This window comes from Zea mays, chromosome 4 (genome assembly GCF_902167145.1).
Source record: "Zea mays cultivar B73 chromosome 4, Zm-B73-REFERENCE-NAM-5.0, whole genome shotgun sequence".
NCBI classification, from domain to species: domain Eukaryota; kingdom Viridiplantae; phylum Streptophyta; class Magnoliopsida; order Poales; family Poaceae; genus Zea; species Zea mays.
This window is the reverse complement of record NC_050099.1, coordinates 129,757,133-129,780,922: the sequence shown is the minus strand read 5'-3', so window position 1 is coordinate 129,780,922 and position 23,790 is coordinate 129,757,133. Positions and strand designations below refer to the sequence as shown.

Below are 23,790 nucleotides of genomic sequence, written 5' to 3'. Positions count from 1 at the left end.
ACTTACTTTTTCCCAGCCATGTTCTTATTAATTATAATGATCTGCATAGGTTAATTTTGATGGGATCCAATAGGTTACCCCAGTTTTGGCTATCTTTCTACCTTGTTCACCACTGAAATATTTTTGGGTAGTACCTGCTATTGCTTTATGTGGATTTGGGTATAGAAATACTTTATTCATAATTACACTTTTATTATTTTTTTATTATTACTGTTCATGTTAAGATCATTATGTTAATGGGAACATGGAGCGACCACCCGGGAAAACAGTGCTACCACAAGGGTATAATGGGACGCCCTTGGCTGATCAACTAGGAAAGCTAGTGGATGACTTCCTTACCTGAAAGGGGCAAGGGCAGTAGGGGAGTGGTCAGTGTAGGGAGGTCCTTGGGTTGATTTTGCTACGATGGCGGTCAGGCGAGGGATTCCTGCACTGGAGCTTTCTATAAACTATAGCGGGATTTCTGAAGCTAGTGGAACTTTGTAAAGGCCTCGTAGTGTTACCCTGCCTCGCCTCCTCGGTAGAGGTGTATGGGATTGGCCATCTCTTGGCAGATGGGTAACATGACTTGTGGGTAAAGATGCTGTTGGGGCGAAGGTGAAGACGCCACCCTTCGCTCGATGCCTTCGCCATAATCGTCGGACCAGCGGAGACAAGACAACAGGCAGGCTCACCCTTCGTCCCACACGTCATCGGACAAAGACCTGTGACGAGGTCGTCCCATCATAGCGACCTCGTCCAGCATTGAGGCCCACGTGTGATCCGGCCCACTGTAACAGGCCATGCGTGGCCGCTGCGCGTTATGGGCCTAATTTGTAAAGGCATCCCTGTAATTACGGTCTGTAACCCTGCTTTATGGGAATATTCCGGGGATAACCTAGATGTCTGAGGGCACATGCGTCCTTAACACAAGGCGCTGGGCACTCAGGTACCTATAAATACCCCCGCACAGTGCCCTTAAGAGGCTGGATTAACAGAGCTTTTGCCACCTCGTGCGAGAACCCTGTTCACGTCAACTCTCACCCCTGTTGGATCTCCTTGCACCCGGTAGCAAGTTCCAACATTTGGCGCCCACCGTTCGTGCTACGAAAAAACCACCCGCGATGGCACCCAAGAAAGCTAACTTGAAGGCTGACGAGGCTGCGAAGGCAGCACTGCTTGCCACAAAAAAGGGCAAGGCCCTCGCCCTCACCCACTCCACCCACCAAGAGGCTACTGAAGACGACGTTGTGCAAGGAGATCCAACAGATGTGCAACCTCTGCAGAGTGTAAAACTGGTATACTAGCCGTGCTCACGGTCATGAGCAGCTCGGACCCTCACATGATTAATTTATGGAACTTAAATTTAATTTGACATTTGCATCGCATTTGGGATTATTTTACTATTACTTTTCTTTATTATTATTAAGGTTTGGTAATTACTTACACTTAGTAATTGCTAATAAAATTTTGACCAACTTATAAAAGCAATGCTCAGCCTCAGCCCTTACTTTGTTGATCAGCCTTACACTTCACATGAACTCCCACCTTTGGTGAGTTCATGCCACATTATTCCCCACGACTTGTTGAGCTATGAATGTATGTGAGCTCACTCTTGCTGTCTCACACCCCCCACAGGAGAAGAGTAGGTGGTTCAGGAGGAGCCACAAGGCGAGGAGTTTGATCTGATCTAGGTGGCGTTTCTCAGTTGACATTGGCGCCAACGATCCTTAGTTCGTTTTATATTTATTCTTTTACTTTGTAATAAGTCTTCCGCTATGTAATAAATACTCTGATGTATCGTGACATTTATCTCTATACACTCTGTTATTATATATGTTGTCTTCTTGGCGCATGTATGAGATGCACCCGGCTTTGCTCCTTAAAACCGGGTGTGGCACCATCACAACGTGCGCGCGCCAGCCACTGCTACTCTGTTGTGCGCTGTCTGCTGGCCTCCGCAGCAGTTCTAGTCCGCACCCAGACGGAGACGGTAAACCCTCTGGCCCTTCTATTTTGTTCCATGCCTAGACCCCCTTCATTCTCCCGTGAGGTCGTGTTGAAGCCTGATCTGCCTTTGCGTTCACCGCTCGTCGCTTGATCTGCCTCTACGCTCGCCGCTCGGTCGCTCGGTCCTATAGCAGCGTTGCAACAGAGCAGTTTAGTGATTAAGATTTATAGAGCCGATTTGTGGCAACAGTCCATTGGTGAGCGCAAGTTGTTCGGCAAAATGCTCCAGCCCATAGAATTCAAGTTAACAATTGGTCAATTGTTGTGTTTTATCAGATATTGTTTCTATGATTTCTTAGGCCTTTAAACCTCACAGAAACATTGGGTGAAGCAAATGAGAAGGTTTTTCCAGCCACTTTCAAGAGGCTCTGGCACTGGTGCTAATAATAATGTGAATAACACACCAATTGTTGGAGGGACGTTCAATCCAGATGACATAGTTGCAGATCCCGCTTTAAGGAGGCAAATTGATGAATATGATAAATATGTCCAAGACCAAGTGAGAAGGGCATATGTTCTGAACACTCGTTATATTTCTACATTTATTGCATGGACACCTAATATTATCTATTTGTGACAAAGCAGCTACATGGTCCAGAAACATTTGCGTCTTGGCAAACCATTCACGTGTGTGACACCCACCCTTCTTGAAACCTTCATACATCCAATCACGTCTATCACCCATTATTGCGGTTGTGTGTACGAGTAAAGAGTGTGTGTGAGACAATCACGTTTCTACACGTCACACATACATCTATAGGTAAGTAGTAAAACTATATATATATATACATAAATAACATCAAATTTATCAATGTCGAAACCTTCATACATCCTAATATTATAAGTTAAATTTAAACTAACTCTAAGTTAAATTCAAGCCACATGTCATATTGAAACCTTCATACATCCTAATATTATAAGTTAAATTTAAACTAACTCTAAGTTGAATTCAAGCCACATGAGAGTAAGTCAAATTCAATAATTCAATAGCATAAGTTAAATCTATTATAATAATAGAATTAATACTTACCTAACATCAAGCCACACATGTGATATTAAACTAACTCTAATCACACTCTAATCACATGTGATATTAAACTAACTCTAATCACATGAAAGTTAACTCCCGTCGGCCATAAAAAAACCGACGAAAATAAACATGTATACACATATTTAACAATCACACTCGCATTTACATTCAATAATTCAAAAATAAATATACCTCAACGACGTGGGCTTGGGCGCTTGGGTGGCGGCGGCGCTCGAGGAGGCGGTTGGGGGCAGCGGCGGCGCTCCGGGAGGGGTTCTAGGGCGGCGGCGGCGCCGGAGGCGCGGCGATGGGGGCGGGCGGCGGCGACGCCTGTCGCCTGGGGGAGGCGGTGGCCGTCGCGTGGGCGCTGGTGGCCGGCGGGGGACCTTGGGCCGGCGGTGGGTGTGGAGGGCGGCGGCGGTTTGTAACGAGAGAGAAAGAGAGGAAAATGAGCCGCGCGGGATCCTGTCAGCCTCCATAAAACAATAATCCCCGTCGACCAGAACAAGGCCGATGGGAGTTAACTTATCCCCGTCGGCCAAGACCGACAGGAGTTAACTTATCTCCTTCGGCCTGTGTCAGGGCCGACGGGAGTTAACTTATCCCCGTCGGCTGCGCGGTAGCCGACGGGAGTTAACTGATTCTCGTCGGCCTTTGCTCTAGCCGACGAGAGTTAACCTAGCCGATGGGAATCTTCAGGATTCCTGTAGTGGTTTATATTTCCCTCGTAGATAGTATGAACAAAGTTCAAGGCCTTTTAAAGAGGAATGTAAGACAAGTATGATTGGTTGGAGTATATTGAATCAAAAGATGCAGTGTATTGATTTTATTGCTTTTTTTTAACAAGCAGTGAAGGGTGATAAATATGAAGCTTTCACTAAAGTTGGGTATAATAATTGGAAGGATGCAGCTGAAAGGTTGAAATCACATGTTGGTGGTGTTAACAGTATCCATAACAATGCTAGGTTACATTTTATAAGATATATATGTGAATAATCAAGGCCATGTGATGGAACGGTTTCTTGCCCTCAAGCATGTCAAGGATACTACATCAGATGCCTTGAAGGAAGCTATTTTTGGCCTTCTTGATCTCCATGGATTATTTATATCCAAGATCAGGGGCAAGGATATGATGGAGCATCAAATATGCGAGGTGAATTTAATGGCTTACAAAGGAATATATTGGATATTAATCCACATGCCTATTATGTTCATTGTTTTGCACATCAACTCCAACTTGTGGTGGTTTCTATTGCTAGTAGTACTTGTTGCCAATCGGTTCATGACTTCTTTGAGTACATTCACTTAATTGTCACCACCACAAGCTCATCTTGCAAGAGAAGGGATGCTCTAAAAGGAAAACACCACCAGAATATTTTGGAAAAACTAGAAAAGGGGTGAAATTTTATCTGGTAGAGGTGTGAATCAAGAAACTAACATTGCTAGACCTAGTGACACAAGATGGGGTTCACATTATTTAACATTGCTTCGATTAGAGACAATGTGGGACTCAGTGTTGCATGTTCTTACCATTGTGCATGAAGATGGTCGTGTACCAACAGAGGCAGCGGGGTTGATTAAAAAAATGGATAGCTTCAAATTTGTTTTCATTTTAAAATTGATGTTGAAAATGCTTGCAGTCACAAATGAGCTCTCTCAAACCTTTCAAAGGAAGAATGCCAACATTGTTTATGCTATGGAGTTGCTTGATGTTGTGAAAACCCGAATGGCTACAATGAGGACAAATAATGGTTGGGAGTCATTCTTTCAAATCGTAAATGAATTATGTGCTCAAAAGGGTATTCCTGTGGTAGATATGGATGAAGAAGTTCCTATTAGAGGTCGTTCAAGGCGAGATGGCTTCACAATCACAAACCTTCACTACTACCGCACCGAGATATTCTATGTTGTTCTTGATAAAATCAACACTGAGTTATGTCATCGCTTTAATGAAGTTTCTAGTGAGTTGCTAGTTTGCTTTTCTTGCCTCGATCCAAAGAACTTATTTTGCAGTTTTGATATAGAGAAACTTGTTCGACTTGGTACTCTATATAATAAGGATTTTTCAGTTATCGACTTGGTACATTGTCCACGTGCGAAGGCATGCTGCTTTTGGTACTTGTGAAGATATGGCATCTCTATCTATGAAGATGGTTGAAACTAAAAAGCATCTTGTGTTCCCTTTAGTTTTGAAGCTAATTGAGTTGGCCTTGTTATTATCCGTCTCAACAGCAAGTGCTGAGAGAATATTTTCGGCAATGGACATCATTAAGAGAGAATTGCGTAACAAAATTGAAGATGATTGGATGAATAATTTGATGGTTTGCTACACGGAGAAAGAGATATTCAAATCCCTTGATGATGAGACTATTACTAGAAGATTCCGGCATCTTAAAACTAGAAGAATGCAATTGCCTCGAGTCAAAACTACAAGATTGACAACTTAGTGGTATATTCACTGCACTATTTTCATCAATGTACTTTTCTTGTATTGATGTTCATCTAATATACATCTTTTCTAACTATAGATTGGTTTTTTGTTGGTGATTTTGGTGCCGCACTGCAGATTAAGAGAGAAATTTCGGTATTCATGTTATTTTGAAACATTTCTACTATTATTACTTAGCCTCCGTATTGTCATCATAAAACTAGTTTTATCTTGTGAGCTGTGATCTAGTCTAGTAATTTAGCTTTTATAATGTCGTCACATCTATAATTTTATCATGCGTGTCACTGAGCAAAACTGAAACTGAACGAGAATTGTTACCACAAGGCCGTTGTCCTCTAGAATCGATCAATACGACCAAGGACCCGAACAAAAACAAAGTCTAAAACGCAATTAGCGACTATATTAGAGAGTCGCCGTGTGTACTCATCCTTTCAGATTCATCGACTACGACTGAATCTAATGCTCCTGCCAATGATGACAGCCGATAGACGGTCGACCACACACGATCGTCTAGAAAAATTCAAGAACAGATAGACGGAATTCAAGCCGCACAAGCTAGCTATGCAACAAACGGCGCAAGTGAACGGACCACACACACGGGGACTGGACCGGCTCTCTCCTCACTCAGGACAGTCCGCAACCCATCGCTTTCAACGAAAAGCAGAGGTCGTGCTCATGCCTGAGCTGTACAGGAAAAGTCCTATGCAGCCACCTGCATTTCTTGCGGCCTCTCGTTTTGGGTCCATGAACTGGTTTGGTTGGTAGCTAGCTAGCTAGATCGATAGGGATCCCTGTGGGAGTGGGGCCATTCTTACGTCCACTCGCAGTGATGCTTACGGAGAGTATCGTCTCAACTCTCTCTCTCTCACAAAAAAAAAGAACAGAAACTGTTTTACGAGCATATTTAATTTATAAGCTTGATTGCTTTTAGCTACCTTTGCAATGGCATCTTTACGTGCACCATGTTTTGATTTCAACAGCTGCAAACCGTGAAAGACCTAATCTATATATATGCACATATCCATATGGCTCTCTAGGTTAATAACAAAGTAGTTCATTATATTCATGATTTGTGTTGGCTCCTAATCACGACCAAACACTAGGGTTTCTTCTGTTTGGTAGACTCTCGGCGGCGTGGACGGTCTGCGGCATGGGGTCAAACGACTGTTTTCGGACTTTTAGTCCTTACTTCTCAATGGAAAGACAGTTTTCCAGGCTAGATCTCCAACTTGGAATGATTTAGCCTTAACATTCTTGTTATATGCCTTGGTGACATTGATCTTGTCCTTCTTGATCTCCCTCAGAGCCATCGTCCTCTTGTCAGCTACCTCATCAATGTTATCCATCACTAAATGTGAATACAAGGTTGACTTGTCCCTTGTGGTTCAGGTTGATGATGAGTAATATCAACGAGTAGCGTCTCAGGTCGAGTCATGGACTGATCGGAGATTATGTATGTGCAACCATGTCGGTTAGCTTGTGGTGTGTAGTTGTGGAGCTTAGGTACGGTGGTCGACGGCGAAGGTGAAGGTCATGCGGGTTTCGTGACGATAGACCAGGAGCGGTGAAGGATGAGCGTTGGGACATGACGGAGGGATCGTAGTCGCTGGGTGACTAGCCATGGTGGCTGACACATGGAACACGAACTCACACGAGGACGTGGCGGAGCGAGCCGTGTTGTCGGTGTGGTCAAGGACTGGTGGGACATATTGAGAAATAGACTCATGATGCACCACCTCATTTTGAATGTAGTGATTCGTCAAACCAAACACCCCCTTAAAAAGATTTAATCTCTTCCTTAGGGCTGATTTGGTGACCAGGGATCAGAGGAGATTGAGGGGGAAATTAGTTTATTTCACTCTCAATCCCCTCCAACCCTCTCGTGATCACCTTGTCACCAAATCAGCCCTTAGGGACATATTGCTGGTGCAGAGAGACTACAAAAGAAGCTATATATGCAACAATTCAATGTATCCTTGGAGATATGGGTTCCTAGATTTTAAGCTAGAGGACGATTAGTCTAGAGAAACAGGAAGGCAGATAATAGTCATGAATAAATGTGATGATAATAAATAAACAAATAAATAAAATATAGAGGTGGAACACGAGACCCTGAATCCTAATATTAGCTTGGATTTTATAACTTAAGTAAAAACAATAAAATTATGTTATCATATATAAGTAAAAATATATATGATGCAAGTATTGCTAGTAATAATTTTAATCATAATATTGACCTATAAAAGGTGTAAGATATTTATGGCCAAAGTAATAAAAATGACATAGAACAATCAAAATGCCTATAAATTTTCTAACAAACTTGGCATATAGTAGTATAACGCGTCTACAAGTTTGTGCGCGCGATGTTCTTTTTATATGTGAGACTACAATCATCGTATTTGGTACACGGTCAATTAGGAATAGATAGATTCCGGTCTAAGTAATCTATAGTATTTTTGTATAGTGGTAGTGAGGCAGGATTTAAATACGATATACATAACATAAAAAAAACAGAAAAAAGCCACGGACGGAGTCAAAGGTACACGCCCGTCTCTCAGCATTTCCGAATAAATGAAAATGCATGCTACGTGCCAATCGAATTGTTCGCGTGTGTGTACGTATATACATAAAGAGGAAATCTAGGTGGGTAGATTGCATGCAAGTCGCGTAAGTAGGACTGAAAAATGTTCGAGACTCATGAGTCGCCTCAAGTTTGGAGCACCTCGCGAGACTAGGGCGAACTGAGTCTGTTTTTTGAGCTCGTCGAAGGAGCGAGCTGAGCTAATCAGGCTCACGAGCCGGCTCATGGGATATGCTAAATTAGTTAATGTATAAAATAGCAATGGATATTGAGTGATTCTATGGATAATAGGATCATTTCTTAGCTTTTGACGATAAGCTTATGATATTTCATAATTTAGATTACTCATGATATTTAATAATAATTATATATTCTATATTTATATATTCTTAATCATTTTATAATGTAATAATATTTATCAGAGTGTGGCTCGCGAGCCGAACCGAGCCATATTCGAGTCTAGTCGAGCCTTATTTTTGAGCTCGTACCATAGATGAGCTGAGCTCCGTTAGCCACCGAGCGGAGCCGGCTCGAAGTGTAGGTAAGCTAATAAGAAATGTAAACCCAGCAATTTAAATATTTACTGTCAATGCCATATAATTAAGGTACGGGTTTGTTTGCTACGGTTTTAATCTGTGGTTACGGCAACGACTTAATTCTACAGTATTTTGTCTACGGATATATTACAGCTGCAGCATACGAACAGATGAGCATTGCCCAATCTTACAACCAGTAATCAAATAATTAATTTCTTCTGCCTCCTGGCGTTCGTCTTTGATTCAACGCAATATATGTTTCTCTAGGTGCCCACTCTTGGCAACCAAATCAGAGCCTCTCCACGCTTGGCCGCGTGCGCCCTGGATCGCTCTGTGTATTTATAATCTATATGTTTTTTTTGAAAGTCCAAGTGTGTGTCGTAAATATGGATTCGATCCAAATCCAAGGTGCCATTGCCGCGTGCTCTCGCCCACAGGGACGACGCAGAGAGGAGAGAGGACAAGTGGGACATGGGGAATATATATAATGCAGAGGGTGATAAGAGAGAAAGAAGAATTCTCGTTAAAGTAATGCGGTAATAATTAATGTCTTAATTAGTGCTTGCTGCTTGTATAGTGTATGTTAGGAGTTAGGACACCAAATCTTATTAGGTATGTAGTCAAATGGACCCATCGTCAATTAATTTGCATCCAATATCGAGTGCATGCTGATTAGTTGCAGCTAGACGTGCGCGATCAATAGTTTTGTAAGAGCTAGTCGTGCATGTGTATAGTATCGCTCATCATCAAATCCAAGTTGTAGCTGAGTCACCATATGGTTTTAATTTCGTCCCTGTTGCCAGCTTATATATAGACGATGTATGTATGCGTATGCTTCCCATGCAACTTGACTAATAGCTTACCATTAGTAATAAGTCAAATCATATATGGTTTATACAAGAGTTTTATAATAATCTGAAAACATGTTGTGCCAAGATCGATGAGTTTTGTCGATATGACGAACAACCATGCAAACGTCACCGTACAACAATTAACTCCACGTACGGTGGTTTCTATAACAGAAATTACGTAGTATTTGAACGTTCAATTGATAACTTATGTAACCTTTAATTATTTCATGCCACTGAGAATTGGCCGCACTAGGAGCGGCTAACTGACGAACTACGCATGCTAGCGTGTGCTGCAACGCATGTACGTGTAGATCCGAGCTGTGCGTCATCGACATGCATGTATGGTACTCCTTCCGTTTTTTTTATTTATCGCTGGATAGTGTATTAATTGGACAGTGCCATTTGGGACGGTGGATTCTTCCAGATTCGAGAGGACAAGATTGCTTCCTTAAACAATCCTTGGAGCAATAGGAAACACCACCTACTACTTGCGAGCCGCTGACGACGACGCAACCATGAATTAATTGGACGAGGTTTTCCTGAATATATAAAGCAAAGCTCCTGCCGAATTATCAACCGACGACGACGCCGCAAAACCCTGCTTGCTTTGCGACTTTTTAATTATAACCGAGGGACCATTTCCATCTGTTGGTGACTAAACCGATCGAGAACCATATATATGCGTTTGCAGTGGCGGGCGTAGCACGAGTGCGTACGACATGTTACCCTGCCCGAAACCATTGCAATCCATCACTAGTATAGAGATGCTGTATAGTGATGTTCCTATAGCTATTTACACTCAAGTTTTTCAGTGTCGTCAGTGTTAGAGGCGAGTGAAAATCGGTATTTTCATTGGCGGTTGTTTTGGAACCGCCGGTGAAAATGCTATTTTCACCGGCGGTTTTTTAAATAAATCGCTAGTAAAAACATCATATTCACAGACGGTTGGTTAAGCAAACCGCTAGTGGAAATAGAATTTCACTGGCGGTTTGCTTAATAAAACCGCCAATAGAAATACAATTTTCACTGGCGGTTTTTTTTATTTGGCCGTCAGTGAAAGTTTTTCCGTCTTTTTTCAAATTTTCAAACAAAACTGAATTTTATATTTATTTACACATATATATATCATACATTTATATACATCAAAAAGCAACATGGAATTAAATTCTATTATACATTTATATACATCAAAGTCTTCTGTTTACAATCATATATGCTTCACACATTCTATACATCAAAAGTTTTCACCTATGCTCTAATAACTATCTCGGCTAAGAGATAGCCTACTAACTTCTGTTAGTATTCTAAACTCTGGGCTAGCTAATGTACTAGAAGCATAGTGATATTTCCACCTTTCCACTTATAGTACATAAATGCTCTGTGATATCAAATAGAATCTTCATGTTATTTTAAAATTCTCATCTATATAAGTATGCATGCATAGAAAAGACTTACACAACTCTAAGATACTGAGAAATTTTGTATAGGTCGAAGCGTCCTAGTTCAAGGAGTTGAGCACCAACACCTTTCCCACCTGAGGATAAATGAGGAAGCATATCTAGTGGTCCTTGTACGATTAAAATTTGTGATACATGTATATTGAAATTAGTAATTTTATATATGCAAAATCACACTTATTTAAAGTTGTACAGAGCCATTATGGCTTCCCTGTCTTGATATTGAAGCATTGCGTTTGTTATGTAGGTGGCGAATCTTGCTTCAAAATCCTTCTTCATAACCTCTAGACGCTCCTCAACTTCTTCGTCCGTCTTTCCCTTTAACTCTTCGTCGTCTTTCTCGATTCTGAAAGTTTGACTTTCTTTGGATATCAGTATTGGGTTGAGATACCCAATTCTTTTATCGTAAAGGATCTCCTGCTGATCTTGTTGCATTCTACAAGTCACACGTGCATGTCAGATATTGAAAATTTATATAACAAACTAATAATAACACATATATGTGGAAGTATGAGCAACACTTTCAATGCAAACACCATCACAAGTTGCATGTCGAGTCTTTGAAGGTTCATCATTATCCACATGTCCTCGAATGCAACAAAGGCCTTTTGGTTCGAACCGTGCCAGCAGTAGTAGTTTTACTCTTCTTTTTCTCGAACGTGGACACCAATTTTGGTATAGAAAATTTAGGTTTCTTTGATGGCAGTGGATCCCTTGATGTCTGTGGAGAAGGTGGATCCCTTGCTGGTGGTGTAGACAGTGGGTCTCCAAGAGATGAGGAGAAGGTGGTGGAGCCCTGAATGGCGATGCTTGTGGTGGAGATAGTGGGTTGAAAAGAGGATAAGGAGCAGCATGTGAAGTTTGAGGAGGTGATGATGGATGTACAATAGGAACTACGGTTTGAGGAGTCGGAGATGGTTGGGGATGCGATGACGGCGGTGATGGATCAACCAATTCGACATCACTTCGAGCCTAGAGGATGAAATTCTTGATGGCTTGTCTAAGTGTCTCGATACCTCTGAGCCCAGGGATGTTTAGCATGTCCTCCTCGGATCCTTGGACGACTATCGTCACTTCTACCCTACAATAATCATCTGGAATGTCACTTCCATGGAACCTGCGTTCTAGGATCGCAAGGCCTGTGCCTACTTTCTTCGTACGATGATTGTTAATACAATATCTTATAACCAGTGTGCACGCTACATGCCTTGTGATGTCATCCACTATATAACAGACCTTATTTCCCGTTGACGCGACAGAGCTTGGGACAATCGTACAATCGGTGGAAGCCGACGGTTGAGCTGCTAGAATTATTTGCATCTATGGAGTGGTCATCTATTGAATAGATATCGCAGTCACCAACTGCTGCATCAATTCTGGAGGAGGATTCGATAGCATTTGAGACATCAGGTCTTTGAAATCTTTCTTGGCCTCTTACTTAAAATAATCTGACATCTCTTCTTTGTATCGATCATGTTTCTTGTATAGACCTTCCCACTGTGGTCCGAATCCTTCCTTCCATCCTTAGACGAGATTCCTCGTATACGATCAGGATGCTCAGGGTTACATATATGTTTTTTGCCGCTTAGGATGTCTCTCTCCCTTTGTGGCTTAAATGTTTTTTGGCTCTGCTTAGCTGCCATTGCATATATGTTTTTTTGCCTCTTCTTCGATAGTTGGGTCATCAAAAGATACACCAGCCTCGGTTTCCCTTGGTTTTCTAGCATGGATCCAATTAGCCATCCTTTCACCAAATTGTTCGGACAGCGTCGACAACCCTGCGACCTTCTTCTTGGCGTCTTCTTGTCTCCATTTAGAAACCTGACGCTTATAACCACTTGTGCCTAGGTGGTGGTTGTACTTGTTCTTCTCAAAGATTTCTGAATTTGCCTCGCTTAGAGATATGAAATCAGGGCTCCTCCTCTGCTATAGAAATACTACCCACTGACCTGCTGAGATTTTATATTTTTTGTTGGGTCCAGGCCTTTTTTTGCAAAATATGTATTCATCTCAGACCTCCAGTTTCAGAAATTGATTGCAAGCTGCTTCATCGTGTATTCCTTCATGAGTTCTTCTGAACCCCGAGGTAGAACATACCTCGTTAATAGCTTATTTCATATTTGATTCTTGACATCAACTGACACATCTCTCCACTATCAGATTGTGATGTCAAGATTATCTCTAACTAAGAACCCAAGTGCATTCCAGAACTTAGGGAGTGCCTCTTCTGGAGCTAGGGGCTAACCGTTCGGGCTCACATATGAGATTTTATATGTTTTGTCAAGAAACGTGTTCAGCCCCTTGTCACCTCTTTTTCGATCGCTCTGCTTCCTTTTCCTTGACCTCTCGGTGGTTGTATCGGTTGGTTCCGTGCGTCTTGGTATCGTGTCGCAGCTTCATCAAGTATCACACGATATTGAGACAAGACCTCTTATTCATTCATGTAATAAAACGCACAAGAAATCTTGCATGTGTAATAAACATCGTGAAATCAGCTAATTATGTATACACATGAAATTAAGGATGTGTACTTTACCTCACACTCTCGTGGATCATAAGTAGGGTCACGTTGCAACTCACGACGAGCGGTCCTACCTATGCTAGGACAAGGGTTGCTAGGCGTTTCATATCCTTCACCATTGGATTATTTTGAGAAACACCCTTGTCCAAATGGTCGGGCCCTAATCCTTGGTCCTTGATCGGAGAACTCATTGAGCTATATATATATATATATTGTAAGTGCAATCAACCCTACTTAAGGGTTTTGGTGATTAATGACAAAACAAACTGAGATTCTAACAAGTTTGCTCCTAGCATGTACACAGTAATTCTACAGACAGGAGAAGCACAGATCTTACGAGCATAAAAGTATAAAGCACAGCGGATTTAAAATTCCACATCAAATGGCGTGCTCCAAGTGCTTAGAAACAACGGCGGTGCTAAATTTATAATTGTTGAGTCATAGGAATCGCCGTGCAATTAAGAGGGATTCGCGACGGTTAAGTAAGTTATGCAATGAGCCAAGTTCAAAATCTTTTGAAAATATCTTGGAAAACATTTTTCCAGATCATGAATGCCCTTGAGAAAAACAAATTTTACTTCCCACAAAGACTCCACTTTTGTTCTCTTCAAAATGCTCAAAATTTGGTTTCAGCCCCCAAAACCGGTTCAACCGGTCCTGAAACCGGTTCAACCGGTTTTGGTACTGTTCACCTGCCACCTCTGCTCTGACCTGTCTAACAGTCAGAGCTGTCAAAAAAGTCGCAGCAGATATTTTTCTAAAACCGGTTGAGCCGAATTTTTTCCTTACTCAGCCGGTTTTGAAACCGATTGAGTCTCCGGCTGAGTAGCTCAGTGGACCGGGATCCCCCTGGTAGAAACCGGTTCAACCGGTCTGAAAACCGGTTCATCCGGTTTTTACTCTTTTTCTCCCAACGGCTGCCAGCTTTTGGGGGATCCTTTATATACCCTCTCACACTCTCTCTCTCATTTACTCCTGCCTCTCCCATGAATTCTTGGCTGACCAACCTTCAAACAAGCGCATTCATTTCACCTTTCACACCCGCAATCACATCTCCTTCAATCATTTGAAGGACCCTTGGTGTGAGGTGAACTCGATCGAACTCGCTGTCAATTTCATCTCGATTCTCCCATTCTCTTTGTTCTTGAGCTCATTGCAAACTTAACCGTGTGCGGATTTGTTACTCTTGGAACCTCGTGTTCCTTGACGGTTAGAGGTTGCTTGGGAGTCTCCAAATTTGTGGACGACCCCAAGAAGTTTGTATCACCCGCTCTTTGAGCTGATTTGAGAAGAGATTGCCTTGACCTTTGTGGTCGGCTTGTGGAGGATTAGGGTTGGAAAAGACCCGGGCCTTTGTGGGTTCCTCAACGAGGAGTAGGACACCTTTGTGGTGGTTGCCGAACCTTGGGTTATATCGCGTGTTCTTGTGTGTTCTTGTTAAGCGCTTTATATTCGGTGGTTGGTTCATATTATTCATTCGAGTAGATTTTGTGTAAGGCAAGTCTTTAGCTATATTCTTCACTACTTCGTATTTGTTCAATAGATTATCTAATTTAAATTGAGTAGGTTCAAACTTGTTCAGTTGTAATTAAAATCGACTGAACCGGTTTGCACCAGTGCAACTTTAATTTAACCTATCTCGAAGTTTCTAGTGAAAATTTTCAGGTGTAGCCTATTCACCCCCCCTCTAGGCTACTTTCAATTGGTATCAGAGCTTCGTACCTCGTTTTACGCTTAACCGCGTGAGGAAACGATCATGTCTACACAACGGGACCATGTGGATCCTCTCCTCGAGGAAATCCACGTCACATCTTCCGGTGAGGAAGTGGACCCCAAGGTCCTCGACCTCGCCATGAAGATTGCCGAGAGAATGTTCCTCAAAAAGAAAGAGGAAGATGCTAAGAAAAAGGCCGAAGAAGAAGAATCAAGAAGAAAGGCTGAAGAAGATAAAGGTAAGGGAACATTTGATTACAATGACGATCTAGTGGATCTTTTGGTGTCTAAGGTATTGAGCAAGGTAAGTCTCAACATCGAAGGATCATCTACCAAAAGCAAAGGTAACGAATTTAGCAAATTTCAATTCGATTACTCTAGAAATTATATTCCCAACTTCTCTTCCGCCCCACTTGGAAAGTTACCAACTCTTAGTGAGTTGAACTATGACGAGTGGGCCGACAAGATGAAGTCGCATTTAATCGGTGTGCATCCTAGTCTTTGGGAGATTGTTAATGTAGGTATGTATAAGCCCGCCCAAGGAGAAGAGATGACTCCGGAAATGATGCAAGAGGTTCATCGCAATGCTCAAGCAGTGAGCATAATTAAAGGAAGTCTTTGTCCGGAAGAATACCGGAAAGTTCAAGGAAGAGAAGATGCCCGTGACATTTGGAATATTCTTAAAATGTCACATGAAGGAGATCCCAAAGCTAAGAGACATAGAGTTGAAGCTTTGGAAAGTGAGCTTGCAAGATATGATTGGACAAAGGGTGATTCGCTTCAATCACTCTTTGATCGGTTGATGGTGTTGGTCAACAAAATAAGAGTACTTGGGAGTGAAGATTGGAGTGACTCCAAGGTCACAAGATTGTTCATGAGAGCTTATAAAGAAAAGGATAAGAGTCTTGCAAGGATGATAAGGGATCGTGATGACTATGAGGATATGACGCCTCATCAATTATTTGCAAAAATTCAACAACATGAGTCCGAAGAAGCCCCCATCAAGACAAGAGACTCTCATGCCTTGATCACAAATGAACAAGACAACCCCAAGAAGAACAAAGACCACAAAGCAAAGAAAGTGGTCGAGACCTCAAGTGATGAAGATAGCTCAAGTGATGAAGACACAACTATGTTCATCAAAACATTCAAGAAATTTGTAAGGAAGAATGACAAGTTCCAAAGGAAAGGAAAGAAGAGGGCATGCTATGAATGTGGCCAAACCGGTCATTTCATAGCGGATTGTCCTAACAAGAAGGAACAAGAAGCCAAGAAGGAATACAAGAAGGACAAGTCTAAAAAGGGAGGCAAGACCAAGGGATACTTCAAGAAGAAGAAATATGGTCAAGCCCATATTGGTGAAGAATGGAACTCCGATGAAGAGAGTTCTAGCTCCGAGGAAGAGGAAGTGGTGGCAAATGTGGCCATCCAATCTACATCAAGCGCGCAACTCTTCACCAACCTACAAGACGACTCCTACACTCCGACTTGCCTCATGGCAAAGGGAGATAAGGTAACCTTATTTAGTAATGATTTTCCAAATGATGATGATGATGATCAAATTGCCATGAAAAATAAAATGATTAAAGAATTTGGCTTGAATGGATACAATGTTATCACCAAATTAATGGAGAAGCTAGATAAAAGAAAAGCAACTCTTGATGCTCAAGAAGACTTGCTTATCCTTGAAAAGGAAAGAAACCTAGAGCTTCAAGAGTTGATTCACAATAAAGATGAAATGCTAGATGTCTTGACTAAGGAAGTCTCTTTAGTCAAGATAACTATAGAGAATAAAGATAAAGAAGTAATTAATATGAAAACCTCTATAGCTAATCTTGCAAATGAAAAGAATGCACTTGAAACAAGCATGTTAAGCTTGAATGTTCAAAATCAAGAACTTCAAGTGCAACTTGAAAATTGCAAGAACATCAATGCCTCATCTTTAGTAATTGAATCTAAGTCTAGCTCCTCAAATGATAATTCTTGCAAACATTGTGCCAAATATCATGCTTCTTGTTGTCTAACTAACCATGCAAGGAAGAATAGCCCACAGGTGAAGGTCAAAGAAATTTTGAAAATATGCTCTAACAATGATGGGTTAAAGAAAGTTGAACCCAAGTACAAGTCCCTTAAGCCCAACAATGGAAGAAGGGGGCTTGGGTTCAAGTCATCCAAGGAAAACCCTAGCATAGTGCATAAGGGGTGGAGATCCCCCAAGTTCATAGAGGGAACCACCCTATATGATGCCTTGGGGAGGATTCACTCCTCAAATGACAAGTCACCTTAGGTAAAGGTAAACTTGAGTTCCACAAAGAGTAAGATGAAGGAAGTGGGATCCTCAAGTGGACAACAATTTAATGCTCCCATTTCCCACTCTTATCTTTGTGATTATATGTTGACTTGGGATTTAGGGAAATTGGTTGTGAAATATGTGGGTGCCTACACTAAAAGAAAAGTCATGAAAAGAAGTGTGTGGGTACCCAAGGCTATAACTAACACTATAGGACCCAATTCAATTTGGGTACCTAAAAGCATAGCCTAAACTTGTTTTGCAGGTCTACTCCTCTGGCGGGTCAAGTTGGGTGCTTGACAGTGGATGTACAAATCACATGACCGGGGAGGAAGACATGTTTCATTCATTGCAACTAACTCAAGAAGCACACGAAATTGTGTTTGGAGATAGTGGCAAGAGTAAGGTGATTGGTATTGGTAAAATTCCTATCTCTGACCAACAATCACTTTCAAATGTTTTATTGGTAGATTCTTTAAGCTATAATTTGTTGTCCGTTTCACAACTTTGTGGAATGGGTTATAATTGTTTATTCTCTAATGTGGATGTGAAGATCCTTAGAAGGGAGGACTCCTCAGTTGCCTTTATGGGTCGCTTGAAGGGCAAACTTTATCTTGTTGATTTCACAACAAGTAAAGTAACGTCTGAGACTTGTTTAGTGGCAAAGTCTGACAAGGGTTGGCTATGGCATCGCCGGTTAGCCCATGTCGGTATGAGGAATTTGGCCAAACTTCAAAAGGATAATCACATCATTGGACTAACAAATGTTGTATTTGAGAAAGATAGGGTTTGTGGCGCATACCAAGTAGGAAAGCAACATGGAGTCCCACATCAGTCAAAGAATGTGGTCACAACAAAGAGGCCATTGGAGCTCCTTCACATGGACCTCTTCGGACCTGTGGCTTACATTAGCATTGGTGGTAGTAAGTATGGTTTAGTCATTGTTGATGATTTTTCTCGATTCACCTGGGTTTTCTTTTTGAGTGATAAAGGTGAAACTCAAGAAATATTGAAGAAATTCATGAGGAGAGCTCAAAATGAATTTGAGCTCAAAATCAAGAAAGTGAGAAGTGATAATGGGACGGAATTCAAGAACACAGGTGTCGAAGAATTCTTAGGAGAAGAAGGAATCAAACATGAGTTCTCGGTTCCTTACACTCCACAACAAAATGGTGTTGTGGAAAGAAAGAACCGAACTTTAATTGAAGCAGCTAGAACCATGTTGGATGAGTACAAGACACCGGACAACTTTTGGGTAGAGGCGGTCAACACCGCCTGTCATGCAATCAACCGTCTCTATCTTCACAAGATCTACAAAAAGACTGCTTATGAGCTTCTCACTGGTAACAAACCTAAAGTTGATTATTTTAGAGTATTTGATTGTAAGTGTTTTATTCTTATCAAGAAAGTCAAGAGCTCAAAGTTTGCTCCTAGAGTGGACGAGGGTTTCTTGCTTGGTTATGCATCAAATGCGCATGGTTATCGTGTTTTCAACAATACCACCGGTCTTGTTGAAATAGCGATAGACGTGACATTTGATGAGTCTAATGGCTCGCAAGGGCATGTTTCTAATGACACTGCAGGAAATGAAGAGCTACCTTGTGAGGCCATAAAGAAACTTGCAATAGGTGAAGTGAGACCTCAAGAAAAGGATGATGAGGAAGGAACTTTCTGGATGACCAATGAGGTTGTTGATGTGGGTGCAAGGGTGGTGAGTGACAAAGTCTCCACCGAAGCAAACCCATCAACCTCAAGTCATCCAAGCCATGAAGAAAATCATCAAAGGATGCCAACAGTGGTAGAAGATGAACACGAAAGTATTGATGGTGAAGTGCCTCTTGATCAAGTGAATGATGAGGAGGAGCAAATACAAAGACAACCATCAGTGCCTCATCCTAGAGTCCATCATACAATTCAAAGGGATCATCCGGTGGACAACATCCTGGGTAGCATCAGGAGAGGGGTAACGACTCGATCTCGTTTAGCTAATTTTTGTGAATTTTACTCGTTTGTTTCCTCTCTTGAGCCACTTAAGGTTGAAGAAGCATTGGGTGATCCGGATTGGATAATTGCCATGCAAGAGGAGTTGAACAACTTCACCCGGAATGAAGTCTGGTCCTTAGTCCAAAGACCCAAACAAAATGTGATTGGGACTAAATGGGTCTTTAGGAACAAACAAGATGAACATGGCGTGGTTACAAGAAACAAGGCACGGTTGGTTGCCCAAGGCTACACTCAAGTGGAAGGACTTGATTTTGGTGAAACATATGCGCCGGTAGCAAGGTTAGAATCAATTAGAATATTAATCGCCTATGCTACTAACCATGATTTCAAGCTATATCAAATGGATGTCAAGAGCGCATTTCTAAATGGACCACTACAAGAGAGGGTATATGTGGAGCAACCACCGGGTTTTGAAGATCCAAAGAAGCCAAATCATGTTTATCTACTTCACAAGGCACTCTACGGGCTTAAACAAGCCCCTAGAGCTTGGTATGACTGTCTTAAAGATTTTTTAATTAAGAATGGGTTTAAAATAGGAAAAGCTTACTCTACTTTATTTACTCGAAAAGTTGACAATGAATTATTTGTGTGCCAAATATATGTTGATGACATTATATTTGGTAGTACTAATGAAAAATTTTGTGAAGAGTTTAGCAAAGTAATGACGAACAGGTTTGAGATGTCTATGATGGGCGAGCTTAAATACTTCCTGGGATTTCAAGTCAAACAACTTAAGGAAGGTACTTTTTTATGCCAAACCAAATATACACAAGATATGCTCAAGAAGTTTGGCATGGAAAAAGCAAAACATGCCAAGACTCCAATGTCATCAAATGGACATCTCGACCTAAATGAGGAAGGTAAACCTGTAGATCAAAAATTATATAGATCAATGATAGGATCACTGCTTTACTTATGTGCATCTAGACCTGATATAATATTGAGTGTTTGCATGTGTGCACGTTTTCAAGCAAACCCTAAAGATTGCCATCTTGTAGCCGTTAAGAGAATTCTAAGATACTTAGTCCACACCCAAAACCTAGGATTATGGTATCCCAAAGGCTCCCTTTTCGATTTGCTTGGCTACTCTGACTCAGATTATGCCGGTTGCAAAGTAGATCGAAAAAGCACTACTGGGACTTGCCAATTCCTTGGGCGGTCCTTAGTGTCATGGAGTTCCAAGAAACAAAATTGTGTTGCACTTTCCACTGCAGAAGCTGAGTACATAGCAGCTGGGGCATGTTGTGCACAGTTGTTATGGATGAAGCAAACCCTTAGAGATTTTGGTTGTGAGTTTAACAAAATTCCACTTTTGTGTGACAATGAAAGTGCCATAAAACTTGCAAACAATCTGGTGCAACACTCTAGAACAAAACATATTGACATCAGATACCATTTCTTGAGAGACCACGAAGCCAAAGGAGATATCGAATTGTTTCATGTGAGCACCGAAAATCAACTAGCCGATATCTTCACAAAACCCTTGATGAGACTAGGTTTTGTTTTCTTAGGAGTGAGCTAAATATCTTGGATTCTCGAAACGTGTCTTAATAACTAAAATTTTGATCAAATTTGATGGATGAAATTTGATTGTTTGAGCAATATGAAATGAGAAATAACACTTTTATCATTAAAATCTCTCATATCATATTTGCTAAGTGCTATTATAGCCCTTCTGGGCAATATCTGGAAACTGGTTGAGTAAACCGGCTGAGTAGGCCACTCAACCGGTTTTCCCCTGGTGTAAACCGGTTGAACCGGTATAAAAACCGGTTGAACCGGTTTTGACCTTCGCGTCGTCAGTCTGCGCGCAGTCTGCGCTGTCAGTTGCGTAGTCTGCGCTGTCAGTTTCGCAGTCTGCGCTGTCAGACTGCCAGAAATTTCGCGCAGTCAACACCTTTTTCTGCGCGCTTTTACTGCGCAGTTTGACCAGAAACCGGTTGAACCGGTTTTTGAACCGGTTGAACCAGTTTTCTGTATTCTGACCGGCCGACTCCCCCTTTTATTTCTCTCCCTCTCTCCTCTTCTCTTCTTCTCAGTTTCATTTTCCAGCCGCCGCCGCCCACTCTTCTTCCTCTCTCTCCTTCACACTCCACTCCAAAAACTCACTTGTGCCCTCTCATCTTTGGAAGAGTTGTTGGAGATCCGTTCATCCCGGCGTTCTCCATCATCTTCCTCAATCTCGTTGGGATTTCTTGACTAAATCTCCGGATCGAGGTATTGCCCTATTTCATTTCCTTTTACTCGATCCTATGCGTTCTTGATTATCTAATGTATCATTCGTTGGGTACATTTGAGTTTAAGTGCTTGCAACACTTAGATTATCTTCATTTGTCACGAACATTGTTAGAGTTTAGCGATTTGATATTGTTCGTTGTAGTTGAACCGCTCATATGAACGGTTGAAGTGCATGCTCAATATCTTATGCGTCTCCACTCAAACGTGTTTGATCCTTGCTCATCATAGGTTCTATTTTTTCTTAGAATGGTGCGTCAGAGGAACCCGTCCGTGGTTGAATCTGACTCCTCTGATGACCAAGAAATACATGGAGACACTCCCCCACGCTCTCGTTCCAAGCGTGGGCGAGGAAGCGGAAATGTCATGCAAGGTGCTGAGGCCTCCGGGTCTCAAAGTGCTCGCGGTCGGACAACCCGGAATCCTTCCGGTCGATCCCGACCCACGACGAATCCATAGGCGTGGGAGGCTACGAGTGATGATGAAGGCGGGAAGGATGATGAAGTTGATCTTCCCCCGACCCACGCCCCTGTGATTCGTGGGTTGGTCCTCCACCGGGCGGAGGCTCGGCGTGCTGGCAATGAGCCAGTAACTGATTTCACTGCCAGTGGAGGCTCTGTTCTCCTTCAGGATCTCTGTTTCCAAAATCCTGCATTGCGCATTCGCGATGCTAGGATTGATGGAAACCGCTTTTGGATGCTTCATCACGTGGATTTTTATAATTCTGTGATCCTCCCCAAGAAGCATCAACCTATCCTGCTTCAACGCTATATCAACTGGGAAGGTTGTGAGGCCATTGGGGACCCAGAGATGACACAGGCATTGAGGGCCCTTGAAAGGAAAAAGATGAAGAGTATCATGACATTCCAATATGATTGGAATGATGAAGTTATTGCTCAATTCTACTCAACTTTGTGGATAAAGCCCGCTGACGAGGAGAGTCCATACAACTATCCTTATCTGAACTTCTACATTGAAGGTAGTTGGTATAAGGTGAGCTATCGTCGATTTGCTCACATTCTTGGTTTTTCTAACAATGATATCTCTGGCGACAAGATCAAGATACATGATTTTCGGTAGCCTACTAGAGATGAAGCCAAAGATCTTCATCTTTCTGAGTCTGGGAAGTATTGGGAGTCTACAAACATTCATAAGTATTATCGATACATCAACTCCCTCTGCAGGATGACCCTCATTCCAAAAGGGGGTAATCAGATGAACATTCTTGGAGAGAGCAAGGTCTTGCTCTCTTTCATGAAACCCAGCAGCTCAGAGAGTATAAATGTCTTTGATATGATTTGGCAGGAAATCATTCATGCCGCCTGCTTTCCATTGAAGGGGTGTCTTCATGCTCCGTTTATCATGAAGATGATTGAGGTTGTGACCCAGTTTAAATTTGACAAAGGTACAAGACATTAGTCATATACCCCTTTCTAGATTGATCCCAACAATCCAGCAGGGCGCCTCAGGAAAGCCCCCTCCAGCTCTCGTGCTCATACATCTGCGGGTCCGTCTGCTGGTCCTGCTGCTGCTGCTGCCGGTGCCTCGCGTCCTTCCCCTGGCCGTGGATCTCCCACGCCACGTGGTCGTGGTCGTGGTCGAGGTCGTGGCCGAGGGATGGGTGCCCGCTTGGCCCACGGGTTTGCGTCATTCTTCTCCATGTGCCGGAACATTGCTGCGGATGTCCGTGAGGTGGCTCGACGTCAGCGGGAGACTGACGACAACCTACGTCGTCAAGCTTCCTCATTGGGTAGTCCCTTCGCCCCCCGCTCTCCTGATGTACCTCTTCATCCTCCTCCTCCGGAGATCAACGAGTGGTACCAGCAGGCATACGAGGTGCCTTTTATGACAACAGATGACGTCGAAGAAGAAGAAGAAGCTTATTTTGATGATCGTGAGCAGTTTGTCCCGCCTCCGTATCACGGGGATCCGGGCCAATCATCCTCTCACCCTCCGCCCCAGGATCCTTCTGGCAGTGCTCCTCCCGCGGATCACTCTGGGGAAGAACACTTTGCCTCTCACCTGGCGCGCCACCTCTTTGCTCCTCATCATCCTCCTCCCAACCGGTGATCCTTGGACTGGTCTCTCTCTCTCTTTTTGGTTCTTGTTGCCAAAAAGGGGGAGAAGGTTTATT

General features: G+C 42.4%; 1 pseudogene; it reads left to right on the top strand.

Moving 5' to 3' along the window:
* The first annotated feature begins 4,165 nt into the window (after nt 1-4,165).
* Nucleotides 4,166-5,466, top strand: LOC111591340 (zinc finger MYM-type protein 1-like; annotated as a pseudogene).
* Nucleotides 5,467-23,790: the final 18,324 nt, after the last annotated feature.